This window comes from Podarcis bocagei, assembly GCF_964188305.1.
Source record: "Podarcis bocagei genome assembly, chromosome: 5".
In the NCBI taxonomy this organism is placed as follows: Eukaryota; Metazoa; Chordata; class Lepidosauria; order Squamata; family Lacertidae; genus Podarcis; species Podarcis bocagei.
In genome coordinates, this window is record NC_138129.1 from 91,800,399 (window position 1) to 91,826,321 (window position 25,923).

The following is a 25,923-nucleotide window of genomic DNA, read 5'->3' on the forward strand; positions in this document are numbered from 1 at the left end:
TCAACGGGAGCTCACCCCGTTGCAGGGATTCGAACCGCCAACCTTCTGATTCCTATGCTCTGAGGTTTAACCCACAGCGCCACCCGCGTTTCCACCAAATCTTATTTATATTCCTTGCTCTCCAGTTCAATTTAGTTTCCCTTATGGTCTCCCTAAGTACAAGAGGCTCCAATAAGGTTTCCAAGCCTGCCTTGTACAATTAGTTTCAGTGTCTTATCTAGCCCAAGACATGTGACCTATATAACATACTGGGCAGCATGACAAAAGCACATTATCGACTGCTTTATTGCTGACTTCCTCTGGCATGTTTGAAGTCCGGTCACAGCTCAGTTTATTTATTAATAGGCTCCGTTCAGCATGAGAACAGAAATATACTGTTTAACCTTTGTCAATGTGAATTCCAACACTGCTGCCAACAACTGATTCAGAATTAAATCACATTAAGCAAGCAAGCCAAAGCTTTTCAAATGGGAAACAATGCAGAAGACTAACTACTGAATATGCTAAATGACTTTCAAGTCTATTTATCTACCCAGCTTCTCACTGTTCAAGTCCTTTAGGTCCAGGAGGCAACGGCCAACAACAAACATATTACTCATGCCATAGGGAGGCTGCAAAAAATGGCGTCCCCTGCTTGGGTTCACCTTGTCGTTGGCATCCATCTGTCCTGAGAGGTGAAGTCAAACTGCTGCATTGCACTGAAGTTACCTCCCTGGGATGCAAGTCTGGGCCTTGTATATGGAGGTTCTGGGATGCCCAGATGACAAGAACCGCCATCAGCCTCACTGATGTGGTCCAAAGGAAAGCAGAGCAATATGTTTGGCACCGGCTTGGCTTCAGGAGTTACAAGGCCCCATCCAACCGTCTTAGGGACTCCATCTTGTGTAGGGAGCCAGTGTGGTGTAGTGGTTAGGAGCGGTGGACTCGTAATCTGGGGAACCGGGTTCGCGTCTCCGCTCCTCCACATGCAGCTGGTGGGTGACCTTGGGCTAGTCACACTTCTCTGAAGTCTCTCAGCCCCACTCACCTCACAGAGTGTTTGTTGTGGGGGAGGAAGGGAAAGGAGAATGTTAGCCGCTTTGAGACTCCTTCGGGTAGTGATAAGGCGGGATATCAAATCCAAACTCTTCTTCTTCTTCTTAGGGTTTACTCCTTAGCCTTCTCTTCTCCCAAAGATATCCTGCAAGGCCACAGAGATTTAGGATCAAAGTTTTCCTTCTCCTAGAGGGGCTACCTTCCCAGGTTGACGTGCCCCATCTGCCCCTTGCTTTCCTCTACAGCACGTGCAGAAACCTCCTTCTTGACCATTGGAGTTGGACCCAGTGGTACCTCGGGTTAAGTACTTAATTCGTTCCGGAGGTCCGTTCTTAACCTGAAACTGTTCTTAACCTGAGGTACCATTTTAGCTAATGGGGCCTCCCACTGCCGCTGCACCACCACTGCACGATTTCTGTTCTCATCCTGAAGCAAAGTTCTTAACCCAAGGTACTACCTCCGGGTTAGCCGAGTCTGTAACCTGAAGCGTCTATAACCTGAAGCATCTGTAACCCGAGGTACCACTGTATTGGTTTCGTCTGCTCAATCTGCCAGAACCTGTCTTCGCATGCAGGGGGAAGTCCCTAATTCAACGAGGCGCTGAGTCCCATCAGCTACCCTCACTTAGTTTAGCCAGCCAGTCAAAGCCATTCCTGGGGTATGTCACTGTTGCATGCTAATACTAATACTAATAATAATTTATTATTTATACCCCACCCATCTGGCTGGGTTTCCCTAGCCATTCTGGGTGGCTTCCAACAAAAGATTAAAAAGACATTTAAACATCAATCATTAATTACTTCCCTAAACAGGGCTGCCTTCAGATGTCTTCTAAACGTCCGATAGTTGTTTATTTCTTTGACATCTGGTGGGAGGGCGTGCCACAGGGCAGGTGCCACTACCGAGAAGGCCCTCTGCCTGGTTCCTCGTAACTTCGCTTCTCGCGGTGAGGGAACTCCCAGAAGGCCCTCGGAGCTGGACTTCAGTGTCAGGGTTGAATGATGGGGGTGGAGATGCTCCTTCAGGTATACAGGTATACTGTAGCTTCTAAGAGCCACAGGTGAGAGCTGACTGCAAGGTGGGGATCAAAGATGGACAAGGTACCCCAGAAGGAGCACCCCCACCAGAGGTTCTATCCCTTCCCTAACACCCCATACACCCCACTGCCACACCATAAAAATTACAAGCCATCACTTAGGAAATATCCACTGTTCGATGTTACTGGGAGCAGTTGATAGCCCCCCTCTGATAGCCTCGCTGTCATGTCCTCCTGGGTAGCCCACTGCCTGGGATGTCAAAGACTGCGTTTCTCAGCTTCCTGCTGTAATACATGAACGAAGCAAATTCATTCAGAGTTGTTCTATCAACAACTCTTAGGCATGGAAGCTAAATGGCTTCTGAAGGCATCTGGCTGACTGCTGTTGAAAAGAAAACGTTGGCCAATCTGATCCATCAAGCCAGTTCTTATTGTCTCTGTCCCCCAGCCCTGTCATAGTTGGAGAGACAACTGTCTCCCACAGGTCCATAAGCTTCAGGTCCTCTCCAGAGTCTTTGGCTTCTCTGTTCCACAGAGCAAGGGAGCATGCAAAGACAGCTACCGTATTTTTCGCTCTATGAGAAGCACTTTTCCCCCTTCAAAAATTAAGGGGAAATGTGTGTGTGTCTTATGGAGCAAATGCAGGCTCCTTGGCTTCAGTGATAGCAATGCGAAGCCTCCAAAGTGCAGAGGGATAGCTCCCCCCGCACTCCAGAGGCTTCGTGTTGCTTTCGCTGAAGCCGCCTGAAGCCCCCGGAGCGCAGCGGGAACTCCCGCTGCGCTCCGGGGGCTTCAGGCAGCTATCCGCAAGCCTTCGGAGCGCAGCAGGAGTTCCCGCTGCGCTCGGAAGGCTTGCGGATAGCGCCTGAAGCCTGAAGAGCAAGAGGGGTCAGTGCACACCAATCCCTCTTGCTCTCCAGGCTTCGCTTCGCTGGAGAGGCGCTGCACAGTTTCCCCTCTCTGCACAGCGCCCCTTCAGCGAAGCGGGAGGAGAAATGGAAGGGGCTCCACTGCCATTATAAGAAAAGCGCTGAAGGGGCGCTGTGCAGAGAGGGGGAGAATTCCCCCCCCTGTTCTCCCCCTCTAAAACAAGGTGCGTCCTATGGTCCGTTGTGTCCTATAGAGCGAAAAATACGGTACTTCTCCAGTAGTTCCTGCATCCCACTTTATATCTACCTCCTTGCTCTCTCCGTGCTGACAAAAAGCTCATCTGTGTTTTCTGATCATCTCTTTTCTGGGTCACAAGACACCCCTCCTCCAAGCTGCCACTTGCCACCTGCTCAATGCAGTCTTTCCCTTCTGCCGCTTATAAACCAGTCGCTTCCTCCTGAATTATGGCCAAATTATGACTTTAAAAAAATAATATCCAAATCCTTTATTCTTTTATTCACATAATATACATTCTTTACAACAAACAACTCCAAAATAAACAGACAACTCCAAAATAAAATCATATGTAACCAAACCATAAGTCTCATGATTGATTTACACTGATCTCCTCTCTGATACCTTTACTTGATATTTCTTGCTGATTTCTGCTTTCCTTATAGAATCTTTATGAAAATTTAAATCTCTTAAATACTATACCTATCTTTAACAATTTTAATTAATCCCTTCACCTCCCTCCCCCACAGCCCAATACTTCCCTCCACCCATACGTTAGTCACTTTATTTGTTATTCCATCCTTAATATTTTATTATCCTATCTCCTTGCACCTTTTAAACTTTTGCATATTAATTTTTAATCTCCAGCACGGACTTTTTTCATGTATTCCTTAACACGTTCCCACTCTTTATTAATTTTTGATTAGAGTAGCCTCTAACTGATGCTGTTGATTTTGCCATCTCCGCGAATTCCAAGAAATTTGGTTCTCCATTCTAATAATTCTGGTATTTTATCAGTGTTCCAATTTTTTGCCACTACGATTCTGGCTGCCGCAGTTGCGTAAAGGAATACATTCCTTTTATCCTTAGGGATGTCACTCGGTACTAAACCCAGCAAAAATGCCACTGGTTTTTTAAAGACTGAACTCCTAAATATCTTTTTAAGCTTTTCATGTATCATAATCCAGAACTGTTTCACCACTTTGCACCCCACCACATATTATGACTTTAATAAAAGGGTCTGCATGGTCTCAAATAGGGTGGGGCCTGTGTGGTGCTGCCCCCTTGTGGAACAATTATCAGAGATATTACACATTGGGGATCCTTGGGATATATGTTTTGGTCTTGGTGGTTCCCCATTTCTGTCACTGGGGGAATTATATTGGGACTAATATTTATTTGCTATCACAATAAGGTAATCTTTTGTGGAAGGAATGCATATGCTAGACATCAACATGATTTTATTATTAATCCTGATCCCTTGGGAAGGGGAAGGGTCCTTGAATCTGACCAAATTGACTAAATATGGATTCCGCCATGACCACAATATGTGGGTAGGTTTAGCTGAAATGGTAGCCAATGTTGCAAATAGGACCAATTGCCTTGTTTGCTCTCTTGGGCCAGATGATTCAGAGGGAGGTATGCCCTTATTACCGATACCATTAGATGCCATTGGTATGGTAAGCGAAATACCACACCAAACAGAAATACAGAATTTCCCCGGATGGAACTCAACTAAACCATTACGAGTTATACCTGTACAAGGGGAATTCTGTGTACATAAATCATCAGATGCAGCTGATTCTACCATGATAGGCTCTTCTCATTGTCACTATACTTGGGATAATATTAAGAATACCTGGGCACACGATACTACCTATCGAACTCGGAATACCTTGCCCTGTGCACCTCCTTTTATTCATGCATGGAAAGTGGTATGGAACATAACTGTGACAGAAAAAGGCAATCTAACATACTGCACTGTGAACTCTCTGCCTCTTTTGATATTTCGCCTTCTGTACTCCACGTACCAAAAACCTCAGACCCGATGGTTGTGGTGGATATGTGGAGAATGGGCATACAAGAAACTCCCTTCCAAATGGAGTGGGACTTGTTTCCTGGGATGGGTATTACCACCAATGTGGATTATGCCCACTAATTTGGCCAAGCGTACACGAAGAAACGCTGATATTTCTCATATAGCAGGAGGAAGTACCCAAAGTTGGAGCGGTACTGATGATTGGCCACCAGAGCGCATTATAGCCTATTATGATCCTGCCTCCTGGAATCCTGGTGAGCTCATACAAGGGGCACGGGATCCTATTTATAATCTAAACAGAATAATTCGATTGCAAGCAGTAGTGGAACTTGTAACCAATGCAACGGCCCAGAGTTTGAGACTTATTGCACAACAGCTGGATGAAAGTAGAGCCGCCATTTTGCAGCTGAAAATGGGAATGGATTATGTACTTGCCAAGCAGGGAGGCCTATGTGGAGTCTTGAACTTGACAGGGAATGCCTGTTGCTTTAACATTTCTGATAATGGTGAGGCAATCCGTGTGTTGGCCACAAAGATGGAGAGTATAGCACATGTCCCAGTACAAACATGGGAAGGATGGGATATGGGATGGCTAACCAATTGGTTACCCAATGTTGCGGGACTCAAAGGGATATTATTGTCTTGCTTGTTTTTCTTGACAGTAGTAGTGATGGTTTTATGTATGATGCCATGTATCATTTCATGTTTTAGAAGTACAATTAGCAAGATGATTTCGAATGAAACTCTACCTCATATCATGGCACTATATAGAGCCTTACCTCAGGAATATGATGAAGATCAAGCTATCAAGGACACTTGGTACCAAGGTCCTTGAGCTTGAAAGGGGGGAATGTGGCATCTGAATATAGACTGCATTTTTAATCAAGGCATATATTGGCTTATATCTTGATCAGGTTCCTATATTAAAGAGAGAGCTTAAAGATTTTCAAAAGTTTCATGCCAGGCAGACCAGCTGCTTAAGAAAACACTGGCAATGTTTTCCTCCTAGACAAGGGGGCCCCTTGATTTATAGCAGAAAACAATTCTCAAAGTCGTAAAAGCTGGAATTACAGGCTGAAGAGCAAGGTTACATAGACCCAACATAATTAGGAATGGGTAAATAGTAAAATAAAACCGTTAAACTTGAGCCACAGGACAAAAGGCCAAGAGCACATGGAAAAGAAAGCAACTGGCTGGAGAAGGGGGGGAGTGTAAACAGGGGAAGAGGCTTCTTTTGAAACTGCTTTTTTTTACTGAGTTCCCTTTTCTACTTTACAAAGACCTTATTCCTTTTAAGAGGCTACCTGTGTTGTGTATTAAGTGTATTGGCATAGATGTAATTATGCAAAGGATTTAACAAATGCTAGATTCTTATTTCATATAGTTGTAAGAGTTGTATTTTGAAATTAAGTCAGCCACCAGTCTAGCCCCCCTGCCAGACAAGAGACGCCATCCAAGCAGTCCTGATATATTAGTTGTCAGACATTTGTTTAGAAACCTTCAAATGAAGGAGATCTTTCAATGTTGATGTGAAACTCAAGATCCTTGACATATGTTTAAGATAAAAATTTAAGATTAACCATTTGTTTTAGAAGGCAATAGGGCAAGGAGGGCAAGAGGTGAGCTGGTAATTAAGATTTCTTGTTGAGACACATGTAAGATATATTACTACTTATTTGTCATTTATAGATGTAACAATATATAGCTCTTTGTGTTCCATATAAGGACAGGAGGATATGGGTGTATCTTTTAGAATTGGTTATAGCAATCAGCCAATAGGAAATTCAACCAGGCTGATTGAACAGAGGCAGCCACAGGAGGAGCAAAGGGGGCTGGATTAAGGGAATATAAGTGCTGGCCATAATGGCAGGAGGCCAGGCCAGAGCTTGGTAACCATATACCACTGTGCCTCTCATTTATTTGTCTGACAAATAAATAATTATTTTAATTTCTCTATTGCTGCGTTGAATATTTCATTCCAGCTAAGCGTTAACCACAAGCAGGGTGCTACACATCCACAGTTCGCACCTGGGCAACAGACTAAGCAGTCTCACTGTTCCCACACTGTGGAGAAATGAACTGTATTCCAATTTCTCCCATAGCAATTATTTCTAAATTTGCATGTACAGTGGTACCTCGGGTTACATACACTTCAGGTTACATACGCTTCAGGTTACAGACTCCGCTAACCCAGAAATAATACCTCGGGTTAAGAGCTCTGCTTCAGGATGAGAACAGAAATCGTGCTCCGGCGACGCGGCAGCAACGGGAGGCCCCATTAGCTAAAGTGGTGCTTCAGGTTAAGAACAGTTTCAGGTTAAGTACAGACCTCCAGAACGAATTAAGTACTTAACCTGAGGTACCACTGTATTCCAATTTCTCCCACAATAATTATTTATAAATTTGCACGTATACATATGCACATTTTTATGCCAATTTCTATCTCTCTTTTGGTGACACATTTCCCCACAAAAGACCCTAACTTTATCTGCCTAACAAGCAAAACAGATTTCAAACAGTGACAGTGGCTTCCTAGACTGAGATACAGTGGTACCTCTAGTTGCGAACTTAATCCATTTTGGGGTGCCGTTCGCACCCCGAAATGTCTGCAACTAGAGCGCCTCTTCTGCTCATGTGTGCGGTGCGATCGAGCACTTCTGCGCATGCGCAAAGCATGCTGATTGCTTCTGCATATGTGCAGTGCGCAGATCGCTTCTGCGCATGCACAAAGCACGCAGATTGTTTCTGCACATGCACGGGCAGCGAACCCAGAAGTAAACACTTCCGGGTTTGCCATGTTCATAAACTGAAAGTCCATAACAAGAGCAGAATGCAATACAAGGTATGACTGTAACAGAAAACAAGGTTGCTCCCTGCCAAAGAAAGACCATTGGAGGATACAGTAGTACCTCTAGATACGAACGGGATCTGTTCCGGAGCCCCATTCGCATCTAGACATAAACGTAACTAGCAACGGGGCGTCTGCGCACACACGCGTCACTTTTCACCGCTTCTGCGCATGCGTGTGATGTCATTTTGAGCGTCTGCGCATGCGCAAGTGGCAATACCCGGAAGTACTGTTACTTCCGGGTTGCCGAGGAGTGCAACTCGAACGCGCTCAACTCGAAGCATATTTAACCCGAGGTATGACTGTATATTTTATTGCTGTTGGATACTTCTGTTGAGTATTTCCAGAACAACAGGAGACTAGTCCTCATGTTCCTGTCAGTCAGCAAGGTGGGTTTTGCCAGGCGTGGGTGGTCACTGAGCAGCCACAAAAGGGGAAATTACTTTGCTCTCCTATGAATGAGCTTCTCAAACTGATCTATGAGGGAGTGCAATGTGTGCACTTGGGACGGGGGCTTTGCAAATTGTGAAGTCTGCCCCTTGCTTGACCCCAAAACCTACTGAGATTGAGGAACCAGAATAATTTGTGGCCTGTTTAAAATTATCTACTTTAGATCAGAATAATTCTCCAGGCTCCCGTGGTAAGAGGCAATTTACAAACATCAGTTAACATGGCCTGCTAAAGCAATTCTAAATACCTTTCCCCCTCTGCAAATGGAAAAACACAGAGAAACAATTTCCTTGGAGAAGGGGAGAGACAGAACGGCCTCACACTCACTGTGGCACTTAAAACACAACTGCTGCTGCTCCCATAGCAACTCCTCCAGACTGTAATATTTCTCCCTTGGGTGCAAAACAAGCTTGTGGTAATTAGGCCTTTGTTCAGCTCGCTGTAAGGTCCAACTGAGTCCACCCGACTTAATTGCGGCTTTTTAAACATGCAAAGCATTCCCAGCTGCTCACAAATAAGGTGGGAACAATTCTTACAATGCTTCTATTCCTTTCTTTCCATTCCTTTCCCCTTCCTTACTGTCAGAGCACATTGCTTCAGATGTTGGCTGGAAATCTGCACTCTGAATATCCTCTTCAAAGCGAGCCGAAGTATACAGTGGTGCCTCGCAAGACGAAATTAATCCGTTCCGCGAGTCTCTTCGTCTTGTGGTTTTTTTGTCTTGCGAAGCACGGCTATTAACGGCTTAGCGGCTTTAAGAAAAAGGAAACAAACTCGCAAGAACTCGCAAGACGTTTCGTCTTGCGAAGCAAGCCCATAGGGAAATTCGTCTTGCGGAACGACTCAAAAAACGGAAAACTCTTTCGTCTTGCGCGTTTTTCGTCTTGCGAGGCATTCGTCTTGCGAGGTACCACTGTACAAGCATCCCCTCCTCATTTGTTTTGTATCTAGTGGAGGGATGAGACCAGTTCACAGAACTACTAATGAGGTGTCCCAGTCCTGGCTCTGAGTTTTGTGAGAGAGAGAGAGAGAGAGAGAGAGAGAGAGAGAGAGAGAGAGAGAAAGAAAGAAAGAAAGAAAGAAAGAAAGAAAGAAAGAAAGAAAGAAAGAAAGAAAGAAAGATGTCTATAGCAATCATTGGGTGCTGTGGTTTGTGGGTGCAAGTCACCCACAATTCTTAGAATTCTTAGAATTTAATCAAGAATTTAACTCAGAGGCCATGAAAGAACGAAGGATAACAAGAGGAAGATTTAAAGAAGGAACTATTGGAAACTCAAGGCACTAAAGACATAAGATTATTAGAGCCCCACCGAACTTGAAGCATGGGAAGCCCCAATAAAAAAAAATTATAATTTGGCAGAATATTTGGATTATATTATATGTATTTGTATAATTTGAAATAATTAATGTGATCTGATTGGATTTTTAAAATGGAAAACTTAATTTTTTTTTTAAAAGAATTTAATCAAGGTTTGATTAAATTGTGCCAAACAAGGAAAGTCAAGCTTACGTTAACAACCCCGGCTAGCCTAGCAGAGCTAGCTGGGTGTAAGCCATCAAGAAAGGCACAAAGATTGCTTGATCGCCCATCAAAGAAACCATAAAGACACAGCAAACACAGCAAAAAGACACAGCAAAAACCAGACGACGAGGGGAGTGGCCTCTCCTCCAGCTGTGCATTCGTGGACAGAGACCAAAGGGGTGTAGGATTTCAGGGTGTGTGTGTATGACATAAGCAAACAGGAAAAAGGTGTCAGTTTAGCAAGCAGATAATAGGGGGCAGGCCATGATGTGGGCTGGCTGGGGACACCCAGTGGCATAGCGCAGGTTGCCAGTGCCCGGGGCCGCATGGATGGCTGGAGTGGGAGGGAGGGAAACGAACAGAGTACACATGCACATTCAACTGTCTAATGACATCTGTGTCACCCAGGAGATGACAGCTGCAGTGATAAGAAGAGCCATTGCGTTTTTTGGAGAGGTCACTTCCTGGCTCGCATAGAGAAGGCGTTTTCAACGGAGCACAGCGACGGAAGCACACAGCTGTACTGAGGCAGTACCGGATGTTGAAATTTTGCACCCCTAACAATTTTGCACTTTGGGCGACCGTCCCCTGTGTCCCGTCCCTCCCATGCTACGTTACTGAGAACAGATGTAACAAAGAGGGACATAGAACATGGCTTTTTGCTGTCCTTTGAATCCAATGCTGTGTTTATGGAGGAAGCCGGGCCTGCTTGGAGTGTGAACGCTCTGCAATTCCTTCATCTAGGTTCAGGTTATATATGTGCGTAAATAAACCATATATCATAAAGACACCACAGTCTCCACTGTGCCTCATGGTTCCCCAAAGGAACAAAGACCCTGGTAAGTTTACCTGCAGCCCCTGGAATCTTGCAACACTCATGGAGATAGGGGTGGCATGGAGCAATGACCATTTTGAGTGTGGGTTGTGTTTCTGACCCATGTCCCTGCCCTTGCTCCACTCTGTTCCACTCCCTTTTCCGGCCACTTCCAGGGTCGTTGCCTGTGTGTTAATGGTGCCCCAACAGCTTTGCATAGCTCAGAACTAGAGTTAACTGCAGAATTTTTTGACAAAACATGCAAGTTTGTATAATTTATAGAGATCATAGAATTTCAGTTACCGTATTTTTCGCTCCATAAGACGCACTTTTTTCTTCCTAAAAAGTAAGGGGAAATGCTTGTGCGTCTTATGGAGTGAATGTGTGGTCCCTGGAGCCGAATTGCCCAGGGGCAAAAAGAAGATCATGCTTTTTTGCTTTTTTTTTGAAAGAGGGAAGTGGGTGTTGAAACATAGCTGCTGATCGTTTGCGATCAGGGAGTGAGATAAGGGACACTAGAGATAAAGGAGGCTGCCTGGGAGGGGGGAGGTAAAGACAGCAAACTTGCAAAGGGGGGGGACAGGAAGACTAAAGCAATAAGGAGAGAAATTAGAAGAAAATGAGGAGCAAAAAACTGTTCCAGCTAAGGAAAAGATACCACACTAAGGCAAACAAAAGGGGAGAGTGTGTTGAAAGGAAACAGCTGATCAGTGGGATCAGAAGAGAGATAAGGGACCTGGTGGAGGCTGCCTGGGAGGCAGGAGGTAAAAGCCCATGGATCCTCAGGATTTTTACATTGGGTCACCCCAAATTCACCATCAGATCACATGTCTGTGGTCACAGTATGAACCGCAAAAATCATACATCCACTGTTTCATTCAGAATATTTTTTTTCTTGTTTTCCTCCTCTAAAAACTAGGTGCGTCTTATGGTCAGGTGTGTCTTATGGAGCAAAAAATACGGTAGTTTTTGCAAGAATGCTGGTTTGTTCTTTTTTTAAAAAAAGAACACTCTGGCTTTAATTCATACCAAAGCTAGCCATCAGGTAGCCCACATGTGAAAACAAGTCAGCCCTTTCTTCTGGAAATGAATGTTTCTACAACCCGAAGTGAACAGTGGCTTTGGCTGAGGTCTTCCACCCTCCTGCTGTTGGCAGAGATCGCTTTCACTCAATGCCAACTTCGGCAGCCCTACAAAAGAACGGATATTAATAATCCCTATCCGTTCCTTCCCACGTGGCACCTTTGAAACCACTCCATTTGCTACGTTGCTAGAATCAAGTGGCACAGATGAGGCTGGCTATATATAGGCAATGGGAGGTTTATGCATTTTCAAAGAAACTGGCATTCTATTTATCCATGGACAGAAAAGCTTTCTTCCTGTTCTGCTGGAATTGTCTCTGATTTATTCCCGTGGACTGCAAGCATGTGACATCCCATCCCAGATGTGGGGCCAGGCCATAGTTGTCAATTTACAGATTTGAAAATAAGGGACTGGCAGCCTTGAAAATAAGGGATCAGCAGCCAAAATAAGGGATTTTCCAAACCCAGGTATGCTCAGCTTCTGAGCCCCTCCGAGCCAAAGGCAGAAAGCCCAGCCAGCAGCCAAGCAAAGCCTCAAGAGGTGGTTCCCACAGCGCAGCAACCCGGCAAAGGGGATGCAGCAAGGAAAACCACCGTCACCTCTCCGCTGGGAAGTGCTGAGAAAAGGCGAGTCCCCAGGCAACGCGGCCAATTTGATCGGCACAAGGCATGCAAGCTCCACCTCCCCGTCGTCCTTAGACTCCTTATTGGGTGAGCAACGCAGCCAAGCAACACAGTTGGAGCCTCCCTCCTCCCTGGCCGGCAGGGAGGGAGGGAGAGGAGCTGCTTCCTTTGAAACCCAGGAAATTTAAGGGACATCATCAATAAGGGACAGCAGCAGGACACGGCGCTGGGATAAGGGACTTTCCCGCCAGATAAGGGACGGTTGACAGCTATGGGCCAGTCACCTAATCTCAGCCCTGCCGCACAACAAGTTATGCTGCATCCGATAAAGTAGACTCTAGTCCATGAAACTTTATGCCAGGGGTAAGCAACCTTTTTCAGCCGTGGGCCCTCCCTCAGACCATGTGGTGGGCCAGACTATTTTTTTGGGGGGGGGGGAATGAACGAATTCCTATACCCCACAAATAACCCAGAGATGCATTTTAAATAAAAGCACACATTCTTGTTGTTGTTTAGTCATTTATTCGTGTCCGACTCTTCGTGACCCCATGGACCAGAGCACGCCAGGCACTCCTGTCTTCCACTGCCTCCTGCAGTTTGGTCAAACTCATGCTGGTAGCTTCGAGAACACTATCCAACCATCTCGTCCTCTGTCGTCCCCTTCTCCTACTGCCCTCAATCTTTCCCAACATCAGGGTCTTTTCCAGGGAGTCTTCTCTTCTCATGAGGTGGCCAAAGTATTGGAGCCTCAGCTTCAGGATCTGTCCTTCCAGTGAGCACTCCGGGCTGATTTCCTTCAGAATGGAGAGGTTTGATCTCCTTGCAGTCCATGGGACTCTCAAGAGTCTCCTCCAGCACCATAATTCAAAAGCATCAATTCTTTGGCGATCAGCCTTCTTTATGGTCCAGCTCCCACTTCCATACATCACTACTGGGAAAACCATAGCTTTAACTATAGGGTCCTTTGTTGGCAAGGTGATGTCTCTGCTTTTTAAGATGCTAGGAGGTGCTACAGTGGTACCTCGGGTTAAGTACTTAATTTGTTCCGGAGGTCCGAACTTAACCTGAAACTGTTCTTAACCTGAAGCACCACTTTAGCTAATGGGGCCTCCTGCCGCCGCGCCGCCGGAGCACGATTTCTGTTCTCATCCTGAAGCAAAGTTCTTAACCTGAAGCACTATTTCTGGGTTAGCGGAGTCTGTAACCTGAAGTGTATGTAACCTGAAGCATATGTAACCCAACCTAACAAATAATTGCTCTTTTCCGCACCTCCTGCAGAGCAATAGCTACCAATACTTACCCCCAGCTGGTGGAATTACCCATGCAGGATACTTCCACAGCCATAAAAGGAACAGTACTTTTGCCAAGTTCATGGCTCCAATCCGTTCACTGTAATCAGAAAGCAAAACTCACATTATATGTCCAGAAAGAAGTCTATGTACTCCCACAGCAAAGGACCAGGGAGACAGGAATTCAGGGTGGGTGAATCTGTCCATTTTGGTTTTTCTCATTTTTCCAATCTGAAGCTCAGTTCTCCACATAAGTTTGTGATTCTACTTTTTCCAAAAGTCCTTGTGAATATCTGCATTTTAGTGCAATTTTCTCCTATGTGTGTAATGTTGCCTAATATGAACATTGCAAATCAATTTTCCTGCATGTGTTTTTTTCTATGCTATTTTCACTAATTTTCACTTTGCCCCAGTACAGTGGTGCCCCGCAAGACGAAATTAATTCGTTCCGCAATTTTTGTCGTCTAGCGAATTTTTCGTCTTGCGAATCACGAAATCCCATAGGAATGCATTGAAAATCAATTAATGCGTTCCTATGGTCAAAAAAAGTCCAAACAAAGCCAAATTTGGTACAACAACTGTTTATTAACTGCTCTTTAAAGTCACACATACTGTAAAGAGCAGTTCAAAAACTGAAGGGAAAATAAATTAACTTTATAAACAAAACATGTCTTTGTTTTTAGACAAAGGAAACAAAGCCGCGAGACGTTTTCGTCTTGCGAAGAAAGCCCATAGGGAAATTTCGTCTTGCGAGGCAAATCGAAAACGGAAAAACCTTTCGTCTAGCGAGTTTTTTGTCTTGCGAGGCATTCGTCTTGCGAGGTACCACTGTATGTGCAAATTTTTTTGGTGCACACTGCTATATTGCAAAACTCGGAGGAAGGACAAATTTGGAAGAATGGCCTTGTTTCAGTTAGCATACAGTTTGGGAAAATGCAAACCAAATGGCCTTTAAATGTGAACTAAATAATTAAGACGCTATAGTCTTTAATACAGAGTGGAAATCATATGTTGTACATTTTCAGAATTATTGTAAACAGATTTAATCATTAGCAGGACTGTAAAGACGTGCAGTAACATAATAAATATTGAATTAAAGGAGATAAATAATAATTAGGTTTGACTTGGAAAAGCAGTAAAAGTATTGTAAACATAAGCAACCGCGGAACGAGGGGGAAGGAGGTCAAAATAAGACATTGTGGAAAATGTTGTGTTTGTTTATTGTAAAATGAAAATTATAAATAAAATGTTAAAAATAAAAATAAAAGTGAACTAAATTGATGTTCTCCCCCTGGTGTGCGTTTTTCCAGCTGGAACTCAATGCAGTTAACTTGGCAAAGCAAAGCATCCTGTGCCCTTTTAAAATGTGGTTCTTTTTTGGGGGGGTTGTTTGTATTTTGATTATATTGTGGTTTTATATTTTGATTAAATAAACTCACTGGAACTCAGTTCCAGCAATTCTCAGGTGGGCTCCACCACCATTACAGTAGTGCCCCGCAAGACGAATGCCTCGCAAGACGGAAAACTCGCTAGACGAAAGAGTTTTCCGTTTTGGAGGTGCTTCACAAAACGAATCTCCTATGGGCTTGCTTCGCAAGACGACAATGTCTTGCGAGTTCCTGCTGGTTTTCCCCCCCTTCCACCCCCTTTTTCTAAGCCGCTAAAAGCCGCTAAAAGCCGCTAATAGCGCTAAGCCGCTAATCCTTCAATGGGCTTGCTTCGCAAGACGGAAAAAACCGCTAGACAAAGAGAATCACAGAACGGATTTTTTTCGTCTTGCGAGGCACCACTATATAAGAAAACAAGACAGGCATTCATGATAAGTTCCGGCACCTCTTTTTTCTAGAAAAATAGCGCTGGTTCTCCCCGATCCACCATCATTGAGAGGTTTCTCACAGGGCACACTGGTGTGGTGTTGTGACTGAGAGCAGGAGCTATCCCTGCAGTTCAGATGTCACCTATCCCAATAACTCACCACATGGACTTAGGCAAGAGCCACATTCCAGCAACAACAAGAAACAAGCAGATTAGGAATCAGGAATAAAACTACTTGCTTCGCTTTAGGAAAAGGAGCAGTCAGAGAAAGTGGAAAGTGTGCCACCGCTCTTAACACTTATCTATCTCACTCAGGAAGTATAAAGCAAATCTCAGAGAGCAAATCTCACCTACGTACATTTGTTTCTCCGTGCTTTTCGATACAGTGGTACCTCGGGTTAAGAACTTAATTCGTTCCGGAGGTCCATACTTAACCTGAAACTGTTCTTAACCTGAAGCACCACTTTAGCTAATGGGGTCTCCCACTGCCGCGACGCTGACGTTGCGCGATTTCTGTTCTCATCCTGAAGCAAAGTTCTTAACTCGAGGTACTATTTCTGGGTTAGCAGAGTCTGTAACCTGAAGCGTCTGTAACCCAAGGTGCCACTGTACTCTTAAGCAGGGGTCGGCAAACTAAGGGTCGCAGGCCGGATCAGGCCCAATTGCCTTCAGGATCCGGCCCGCGGACTGTCCGTGGATCGGTGTGGGGATTTTGTTTGTTCGGGCTGCGCCATTCCCCCCCTGCGCCATTCCATTCCCCCCTCCCTCTCACACACCGCGACGCCGAGGCCTCTCCCTCCCTCCTCCCAGCTTCTCCCTGCCCTGCCTAGAGGAGGAAGGGGGCTGGGTTGTGCTGGCTGAGCACCATTTTAAGCAGCCCTTCTCCGGCCCACCACAAGGTCTGTGGGACAGTGGACCAGCCTGCTGCTAAAAAAAATTGCCAACTCCTGCTCTTAACAAATAGCGTGAACCAAGGCCAGTCTGTTTATTTTTTGCTTTGCTTTCCTCTACAAAGTCACAAAATTCAACCACTGAAAGAAGAAGAAACATTCCGGAGGTGGAACATTTTATGAATACATTATTGACTCAGAGAGGAAGTTTTAAGTCATCCTTGCTGCTAAGTCCCTTTGGTACACAAGTTTCTTCCACGGAAAATAACCAGAAGTGACCAGGGGGCGGCGGTGGGGGTGGCGGAAAATGTGCTAGAATTCTTCTTGCTCTAGAGGCATACAAAATATTTCGACAGGGGAAGAGCACGAGCACAGATTAACCACAGCAGTTATCTGAATGCAGAATGACTTTCAGGAAGTCGCACAAGAATTGCTGCAATGTGTCTTTTTGAAAACACTCCATAAGCATGGCTTCTGATAAAACTAGCAGCAACCTATACCTGGGTAGTCCTTCCTATGTGGCTTTCCCCTCCCACCCTGTGCCACAACACTGAGCCCAGCTGATAAAAGTAAAAAAAAAAAACTAATCCTTTCCCCTTATGCATAGCTGTCAACCGTGCCTTATTTGGTGGGAAAGTCCCTTATCCCAGCGCTGTGTCCCGCTGCTGTCCCTTATTGATGATGTCTCTTAAATTTCCTGGGTTTCAAAGGAAGCAGTTCCTCTCCCTCCTTCCCTGCCGGCCAGGGAGGAGGGAGGCTCCAACTGTGTTGCTTGGCTGCGTTGCTCACCCAATAAGGAGTCTAAGAACGACTGGGGGGTGGAGCTTGCATGCCTTGTGCCAATCAAATCGGCCGCGTTGCCTGGGGACTTGCCTTTGCTCAGCGCTTCCCAGCGGAGAGGTGACAGTGGTTTCCCTTGCTGCACCCCTTTGCTGGGTTGCTGCGCTGTGGGAACCACCGCTTGAGGCTTCATTTGGCTGCTGGCTGGGCTTTCTGCCTTTGGCTCGGAGGGGCTCAAAAGCTGAGCATATCTGTGTTTGGAAAATCCCTTATTTTGGCTGCTGATCCCTTATTTTCAAGGCTGCTGGTCCCTTATTTTCAAATGTGTAAGTTGACAGCTATGCCCTTATGGGGTACCCAAGAGCCCATATAGAGTCCTTTTGTAGGTTCTCTATCAGTAGGAGAAAATAACAGAGGCCAACCAGAGAATATTGAGAAGCAAAGCAGCTAGTAAGACTGATCTTTATTAACTGTTGCAACAGGGTGCGCCCCTCTCATGCAGGAGGAGGAGGACCCCGAACCAAGGTGTGCCCGCCCTTATATAGACATTTTAAATTGCCCGCCATGGAGTCCAAGACCACCCCCAGAAACATATATACATACATCACAGAAGGGGTGTAGCCCAAGACCACCCCCCATCTCCACCTCGTCCAGTCGCGGACAACTCTGGGGTTGTGCGCTCATCTCGCTCTATAGGCCAAGGGAGCCGGCGTTTGTCTGCAGACAACTTCCGGGTCATGTGGCCAGCATGACTAAGCCGCTTCTGGCGAACCAGAGCAGAGCACGGAAATGCCGTTTTACCTTCCTGCCAGAGCGGTACCTATTTATCTACTTGCACTTTGACGTGCTTTCAAACTGCTAGGTTGGCAGGAGCAGGGACTGAGTAATGGGAGCTCATCCCGTTGCGGGGATTCGAACCGCCAACCTTCCGATCGGCAAGCCCTAGGCTCTGTGGTTTAGACCACCTGCGTCCCAATTAGGTAGGTAGGTAGATGCAAACTTGCACCATGGGCCTTTGTTCTGAGTCCTTTAAATACCTAGCAGCACCCTACAGAAGAGGCTAGCAATGAACCAAGTGGCTCTTCAATAGCACCCTTGGGTTCTGCCGCAACCATATTCAGAGGCATAGGATTAGTGCCAGGGACTGGCTGGACACGGAAGAGTGGTGGCTGGTTACTGAGGAGTGGACATCGGGGGGAGGAGGAGGGTTGGAGACTGACTTGGAAGAAGGGATCCGTCACCTGGGGGAGCTTGTCACAGCCAGGAGACGAGAGGCAGAGGCAGGAGAAGAACATGTGCAAGAGGAGGGAGAGATGGGTCAGGCTGGTGTGGAATCAAGGGCTTCCCTGCCTCTTCCTCCGGCCAAAACCTCCCCTGCTCCACTGTCTCCCAGGACCAGGAGAGGACTGAAGCAGGAGGAGCAGAAGCAGGGGTACATGTGGGCATAGTCTTCGCCTGCTTCCACACAACTCAGGTGGGGGAGATATAAAAGTTGAGGTCAGGGGCCTCTCGGTTGCAGAAACAGCCCCATTAGCTGCCCACACAAGAGTAGCTGAAAGATGTGGAAATGATGGGCATGCCTTTTCCTAACTTGTAAGCGTGCCTTTGACAATCAAGAGTGAATTCCTGGCATACAAAAGATGAACAGGTCAAATCTGTAATGATACACTGGGCAAAGGATCTGGGACATAATATTCAGATGGCAGACCGGGAAAGGTTATGGAAACAGATTTGAAATTTGCACGCTGAAAGCAAATTGTATGAAAATGATGTACCGGTGGTATTTGACTCCTAGTAAATTAGCAAAAATGTATAGAACAAGTACCAAGACCTGCTGGAAATGTAAAGAAAACGAAGGTACCTTTTATCACATGTGGTGGTCATGTAAGGTAATAAAAGCTTTCTGGGAGATGATATATAATGAAATGACGAAAGTGTTTAAAATAACTTTTGTTAAAAAACCAGAAGCTTTTCTATTAGGAATTATAGATTCAGACGTTCCGAAGGATCAAAAGAGACTTGTTATGTATGCGACGATAGCCGCACGGATGCTACTAGCCCAGGGATGGGAAGAAGAAAGAGTCCCTACCAGAGAAGAATGGCAAGCTAAGCTGATGGACTACACCAAAATGGCAAAGATGACTGGAAAACTCAGGAACCAAGAGGACAAAAACTTTTTAAAAGGATGGGAAAAAATTGTAAGTTATTTAGGAGACCACTGCAAGCAGATGGAAACATTAGCAGGATTTTAATCTCACCTGTAATGTAACAAATAAAATATGGATTGGTATAAAATACAGATTATGGAATAATATGCAGTTGTAAACGTTGACAATAGGATCCATGGAGGGGGTGGGGGAAAGTCTCAAGATTCAGAGTAATCTCTATATATGGATACACATTGGGATTGTTATAATTTTATGCTTGTAAAATCAAATAAAAATGATTTCAAAAGAAATGGAAAGACTTAATTCCTCACTCTGAGCATTCCCTGCCCAACCACGTCTTGACAGTCAGGAGGCACCCTCCAGTTCTTGCCTGTATTTTAGAACTCAGATCCACCTGGCTTTCGAAGCCCAGTTCTTTCTTTTTGTTAAAGTATTACCGTATTTTTTGGTCCATAACACTCACTTTTTTCCTCCTAGAAAGTAAGGGGAAATGTCTGTGCGTGTTATGGAGGGAATGCCTACGGATGGCAGGGGGATCTGCTGCAGTCGTGAGCAGAGGATCCATGGTTCCCCTTCCTTCCCTCCTCTGTGGCTCGCTTTGCTCGCTTTGAAACAGCAAAGCGGGAGAAGAGCCACTGAGTGGAGAAAAGAGAGGGACAAAGAGCCTGGTTACAAAGCACGGATCCACATGGATCCTCAGGATTTTTGCACTGGGTCACCCCAAAATCACCATCAGATCACATAGCATGTCCATGGCTACAGCTTGCACCAAAAAAATCACGCATCTACTGTTGCCTGGGGCCGCAGTGGTGCAAAAACATGGTTACAAAGCATGGATCCACATGGATCCTCAGGATTTTTGCATTGGGCTACCCCAAACTCACCATCAGATCACATGTCTGTGGCCACAGCATGAACCACAAAAATCATACATCCACTGTTTCGTTTAGAATATTTTTTCCCTTGTTTTCCTCCTCTAAATCTATGTGCGTGTTATGGTCAGGTGCGTGTTATAGAGCGAAAAATACGGTACATAGGACAGGCGGGGGGGGGGCGGGGGACCAACCTGCAGTTTGATCACATCAGTTTATCTGTAATGGGGCTGCACCAGCATTAGCAAATACGTATTTCAAACATGACTGCCACTCTTCCAGATATCCTTGCGTCTCAAGGGTAATGGAAATCTAATGGCGAAGCAGAAATGCGCAGATATGAAACCTGTGTTTATGTTGCCCGATGGGTTTAATACTTAGCCAAGCAATCAAAGAGAAGTCACCGTTGTGGTTCAGGGAGCAAACGCTGCAATAAAACTCAGGAGAGGCAGGGCTCGTATGCTAATGAGGCAAAGCGTTGCAATTCACCACAAGTCAGTTCCAGCAGCGCCATATCATGGTGCCCCTTACTGGCTGGAATACAGTAATTTCCATACAATTAGTTTAATCAGCCAGTTGTTCATGTGAAGTGCAACAAATAGGTCCTGCAACTTGAAAACAGTGCTTAGCATTAAAAGGAACGGAGCATCGCCGGTGGCAGTTATTGGCAGAACATTATTCTGAACATGCACCGTCTCAGACGAGAGATTGCGCCGTGATGTGTTTTGAATTTTTTCCTCTGTCCCCTGCCACTCTGAAACCAGATGTGGAGGCTGAGCAGGTGGTTGAAGCCGAAATGCAAAATCGCGTCCTAAGCACATATTATCAAATTATCATTTCCATATCTCAGCGTTGGGCAGTCTTCCCCTTGCTCTCCTTTCCCAGGGGAAACATTGTCTTTGCCTCTGAATCGGTGCAAACAGCAATCTGTGGGAAACCTGAATTGCCATTTGCTCTGAATGAGCGCTAAAGAGCAGTTTTCCCTGGGGGAAACCAGTGGTACAAGAGGAAATATGGATAAGCCCAAATGCTGAAAGAGGTGAGTTAGGCTGAAGAACCCTGCCAAGTTACCAGTAGCACTTTAATGGGGCAATGCTTCAATATTTCTAACCGAAAGAAGCCACTTTTTAAGGTCATGAAGTGCTGGGCTGACACTAAAGGTAAAGGTAAAGGGACCCCTGACCATTAGGTCCAGTCGTGACCGACTCTGGGGTTGCAGCGCTCATCTCGCTTTATCGGCCGAGGGAGCCGGCGTACAGCTTCCGGGTCATGTGGCCAGCATGACTAAGCCGCTTCTGGTGAACCAGAGCAGCACACGGAAATGCCGTTTACCTTCCCGCTGGAGCGGTACCTATTTATCTACTTGGACTTTGACGTGCTTTTGAACTGCTAGGTTGGCAGGAGCAGGGACCGAGAAATGGGAGCTCACCCCATCGCGGGGATTCGAACCGCCGACCTTCTGATGAGCAAGTCCTAGGCTCTGTAGTTTAACCCACAGAGCCACCCGCATCCCATGGGCTGACACTACTGCAGTGTCATTCCTTTGGACCAGAGCGTCCCAAATTCCTATATAACCTTGCTCACTGAGGGGTGAGTGTTTCCTACATTGGTCTCTCAGGCTAGTCTTCATCGCAAACGGTTAGAAGTACCTGAAGGCAAAGCTTTCTGCAATCCAATCTGATACTGACTTGTGAAGCACGGAATTCAGTATTCAGGTGAAAGCAGCATCTGCAACAGAAGATTGCATTATGTAATAATACAATTGTATTATATAATACAAAAATATTATATAAATAACGAGGAGGGCAGAAGTCATGTGGTGACATAATTATTTGTGGGCATTATTACATTTGGTGGACTGAGAAGAGCGGACAAAGGTAGTGATTATAGCTAGGACATTATGCCCTCTAGGACTAAGGTATCATAAAAAACTCAAGGAGACATGCTCTTGGGTAAGGGTGGTTATGTAATTTCAGCAAAGAAGGCAAATAAGATTACCCTCTTTGTTAAGTACAGCAAACATGCACTCGAGAACAAAGCAGTGGGTGGCACGCTTTAGGAGTAATAATAACAATAATTTTATTATTTGTACCCCACCCATCTGACTGGGTTACCTCAGCCACTCTGGGTGAGGTAAGTAACCCAGGTCTCTCTGAGCATAAATACTGTTGGTGTCCAATCTTATCCTAGGCATGTTTACTCCTAAGAGTAAACCCCACCCAGACTTGGGGGTCCAATCAATGGTTGGGATAATAGACATAGAAACCACATGGTCCTCAGGAATCCTGCCCAGTGAATACTACATATTTGTATATGAATCCATGGTCCACATGCTCAGTGCATACTTCACATCTGTACCGGCTCAACAACTGGCTTGTTGGGAATTTGCCCATGCCATAGCTGTCAACTTACAGATTTGAAAATAAGGGACCAGCAGCCTCAAAAATAAGGGATTTTCCGAACACAGGTATGTTCAACATCTGAGCCCCTCCGAGCCAAAGGCAGAAAGCCCAGCCAGCAGCCAAACGAAGCCTCAAGCGGTGGTTCCCACAGTGCAGCAGCCCGGCAAAGGGAATGAAGCAAGGAAAACCACCGTTACCTCTCTGCTGGGAAGCGCTGAGCAAAGGCGAGTCCCCAGGCAACGCGGTCGATTTGATCGGCACAAGGCATGCAAGCTCCACCCCTCAGTCGTTCTTAGACTCCTTATTGGGTGAGCAACGCAGCCAAGCAACACAGTTGGAGCCTCCCTCCTCCCTGGCTGGCAGGGAGGGAGAGCAGCTGCTTCCTTTGAAACCCAGGAAATTTAAGGGACATCATCAATAAGGGACAGCAGCAGGACACAGTGCTGGGATAAGGGACTTTCCCGCCAAATAAGGGACGGTTGACAGCTATGGCCCATGCCCACAACGTTAACATAACATGCCCAAGTAAGCATGCATTTTACTGCAGTGTTCTTCTTCCTGGGAGTCTGCCACCTGTGGCATTGCCTTTCTTTTCGCAAGAGCTTTCCTAGTATTTTTCCAAATAAAATGGCTGGAAAGTGACGTCATATGCAGTTCGTTTTTTAACAGTGGAGTGGATATCTGTCACATTTTGTTTTGTGTTTTAGTGGCTTTCTGCACACCCACTGTCCCATCCAGGCGCATGGAGACAGACCATAACCCTCCACGTGGAACATGGGACATTTACCGAAACACAAAGGGCAAAAACGTGTATCAGATGTGTTACGGAAAAATCTAGGTGTGAGGCTGCTCAGTCACCCAGTAGAGCCCGTGGGTCGCTGCGGAATAAAGGGAGGAGTCCAGCCACCAACCGGAGCAAATAGCTGTAGATCAAAGTTTATTGCGCAATAGGTTCAAAGGGGAATTTTGAACCCTGAGGATGGGGTGACAATGACTTTTAAAACTTTCCCACCATATCCCAGAACACAGTTTGTACAGCATCATTGATACATCATTGCTACATCACTGAAATGTCACAAAAGGGGAGGGGTAGACAGGGGTTACGCTAGTTCAACCTTGGCAAATGTGTCCAGACAAGTCCTTGGTACGAGATTAGCATAAGCAGACATGTCAGGGCAAGACCCAGGTATAAGATTAGCATAGGCAAACACCTCTGAAGTCCCACCACCCAAAGTACTGTAGCATAGAACTTCCTTTACATGTCTGGACCCCTTGGCAAGTCTGGTGATGAGCTCTGGATTCCCTTGGAGAACAGCGAGCCCAGCAATTGTCGCCTCTGGGCATTTCCTGGAGTGTATACATGTCTTCAAGCTTGGGGAGGTGGCAGGGGGAAAAGTCCTTTTTCCAAGGGCAAAATGGTGTTGGAATGGAGGAACTTGGCAAAGGTGTTGATTTTATATGATTCATAAAGCTAGGTATATTCCCTGAGCTGTCAAGTCGAAAGGATACATTCAGGCATAATATTTGTAACTGTTAACAACTTTAAAGATGTGACCCCCCCCCGCCCCCCGGTAATTTCCATAACAGATGGGAGCCATGGAAAATAGGTTTACAGCTCCCCTTCCTTTGCACACTAATATGGGCCTCATCTGCACTATACATTTAAAGCAGTGTCATAACACTTTAAACAGTTGTGGCTTCACCCAAATAATCTTGAGGAATTTTATTTTGCTAAGGAAGCAAACTCCAGGGATTATAGCTCTCTGAAGGGAAAGGGGGTATCTAAACAACCTGCAACACCCTTAACAAACCACAGTTCCAAAATTCTTTGGAGAATTAGATTTAAAGTGCTGTGACTATTTGGTATTGCCTTAAATGTACAGTGGTGCCCCGCAAGACGAATGCCTCGCAAGACGAAAAACCCGCTAGACGAAAGGGTTTTCTGTTTTTCGATGCGCTTCGCAAGACGAATTTCCCTATGGGCTTGCTTCGCAAAACGAAAAAGTCTTGCGAGTCTTGCGATTTTTTTCGCTTTTTTGCCCCTTTTTCTAAGCCGCTAAGCCGCTAAGCCTTTAATAGCTGCTAAACCGCTAATAGCGCTAAGCCGCTAAGCCGCTAATAGGGTTGCTTCGCAAGACGAAAAAACCGCTAGACGAAGAGACTCGCGGAACGGATTAATTTCGTCTTGCGAGGCACCACTGTATAGTGCAGATTGAATCAGGGCTACAGTTTGCTGAAGGCTAGAATACGTCTCTCTGTCACCCTATTACACTATCAGGCTGATAAATATTTTACTTTCATATCATCAGTGACATCAATGGTACTTTATAGCATAAGCAAAAAAGACAAGCCCATGACTCAAGAATGCATAACAAAGATAGGAAAACAGGAGTTTTGTGTTGTTATGCTCCCTGACACACTCTGCAGAGACATGAAAAACGGACTACATGGCATAATATATATTTGCATATAGGTATCATGTTGAATATACGATAGCGTTTTTCTTATACAGTTGTACCTTGGTTTTTGAAGAGCCTAGTTCTCGAACGTTTTGGCTCCTGAACGATCGAAACCCGGAAGTGAGTGTTCCGGTTTTCAAACATTATTTTGGAAGCCAAACGTGCGACAGGGCTTCCAATTGGCTACAGGAGCTTCTTGCAGCCAATCAGAAGCCACGCTTTGGTTTTTGAACGTTTTGGAGTCAAACAGACTTCCGGAACGGATTCCGTTGGACTTCCAAGGTACGACTGTATTTGGTTTAGTACAACACAGGTGACGATGAAGGCCAGCAAAATATGCACTTCATCCAAGCAGAGGCCTGCAATCTCTCACATATCCCCAGAGACATTATGCACCAAAGATGTTCCAAGCCTTTTTTTGCTAACCTTCTGCCTCTATCTCCAAAATAGCCAGTTTCTTCACTTACATACACACACATCTTCATCAGAATCTGAGGACTGCCGAAATTCCAAGCATTCCAAAGGAAGCTCTGTATCAAAGCCATTTTCAAACAAATGAGCTCTCAACATTCCCCTAGCCATCCTGGACAATTGAAAACCCATTCTCCCTAACAAAATAAGGTTGCCCAATCACTCTATCACTTAGCAGGGCTGCAGTGAGGTCAAAAAATTGCTATTTTCCTCTGGGATTGAATCACCACCCGCAAATCCAGGTTGCACAATGAAAACTGAATCGGCTCTCTTGCACAACTAACCCACTTCCCCCCAAAAAACAGACTTTTTGCAATGAAGAAAGTGGTGATGCAATGCACTGCAAAGTGTGAGGGACTGATTGCTTAGTAAACAGCCAGCGCCATCCCCATAAACGGCGCAAACACCTCAGGATGAACGCTTAAAAAGCAGGTTGGCTAGAA

General features: G+C 45.6%; 1 long non-coding RNA gene across 1 annotated transcript; it reads right to left on the reverse strand.

The window, feature by feature from the left end:
- Nucleotides 1–269: 269 nt before the first annotated feature.
- Nucleotides 270–21,876, reverse strand: LOC308587195. Its single transcript, XR_014008286.1, has 2 exons — nt 21,798–21,876; nt 270–1,180 (listed from the first exon to the last, which is right to left on the reverse strand). It is a non-coding gene; the product is annotated as an uncharacterized lncRNA (long non-coding RNA).
- Between the last annotated feature and the right edge of the window lie 4,047 nt (nt 21,877–25,923).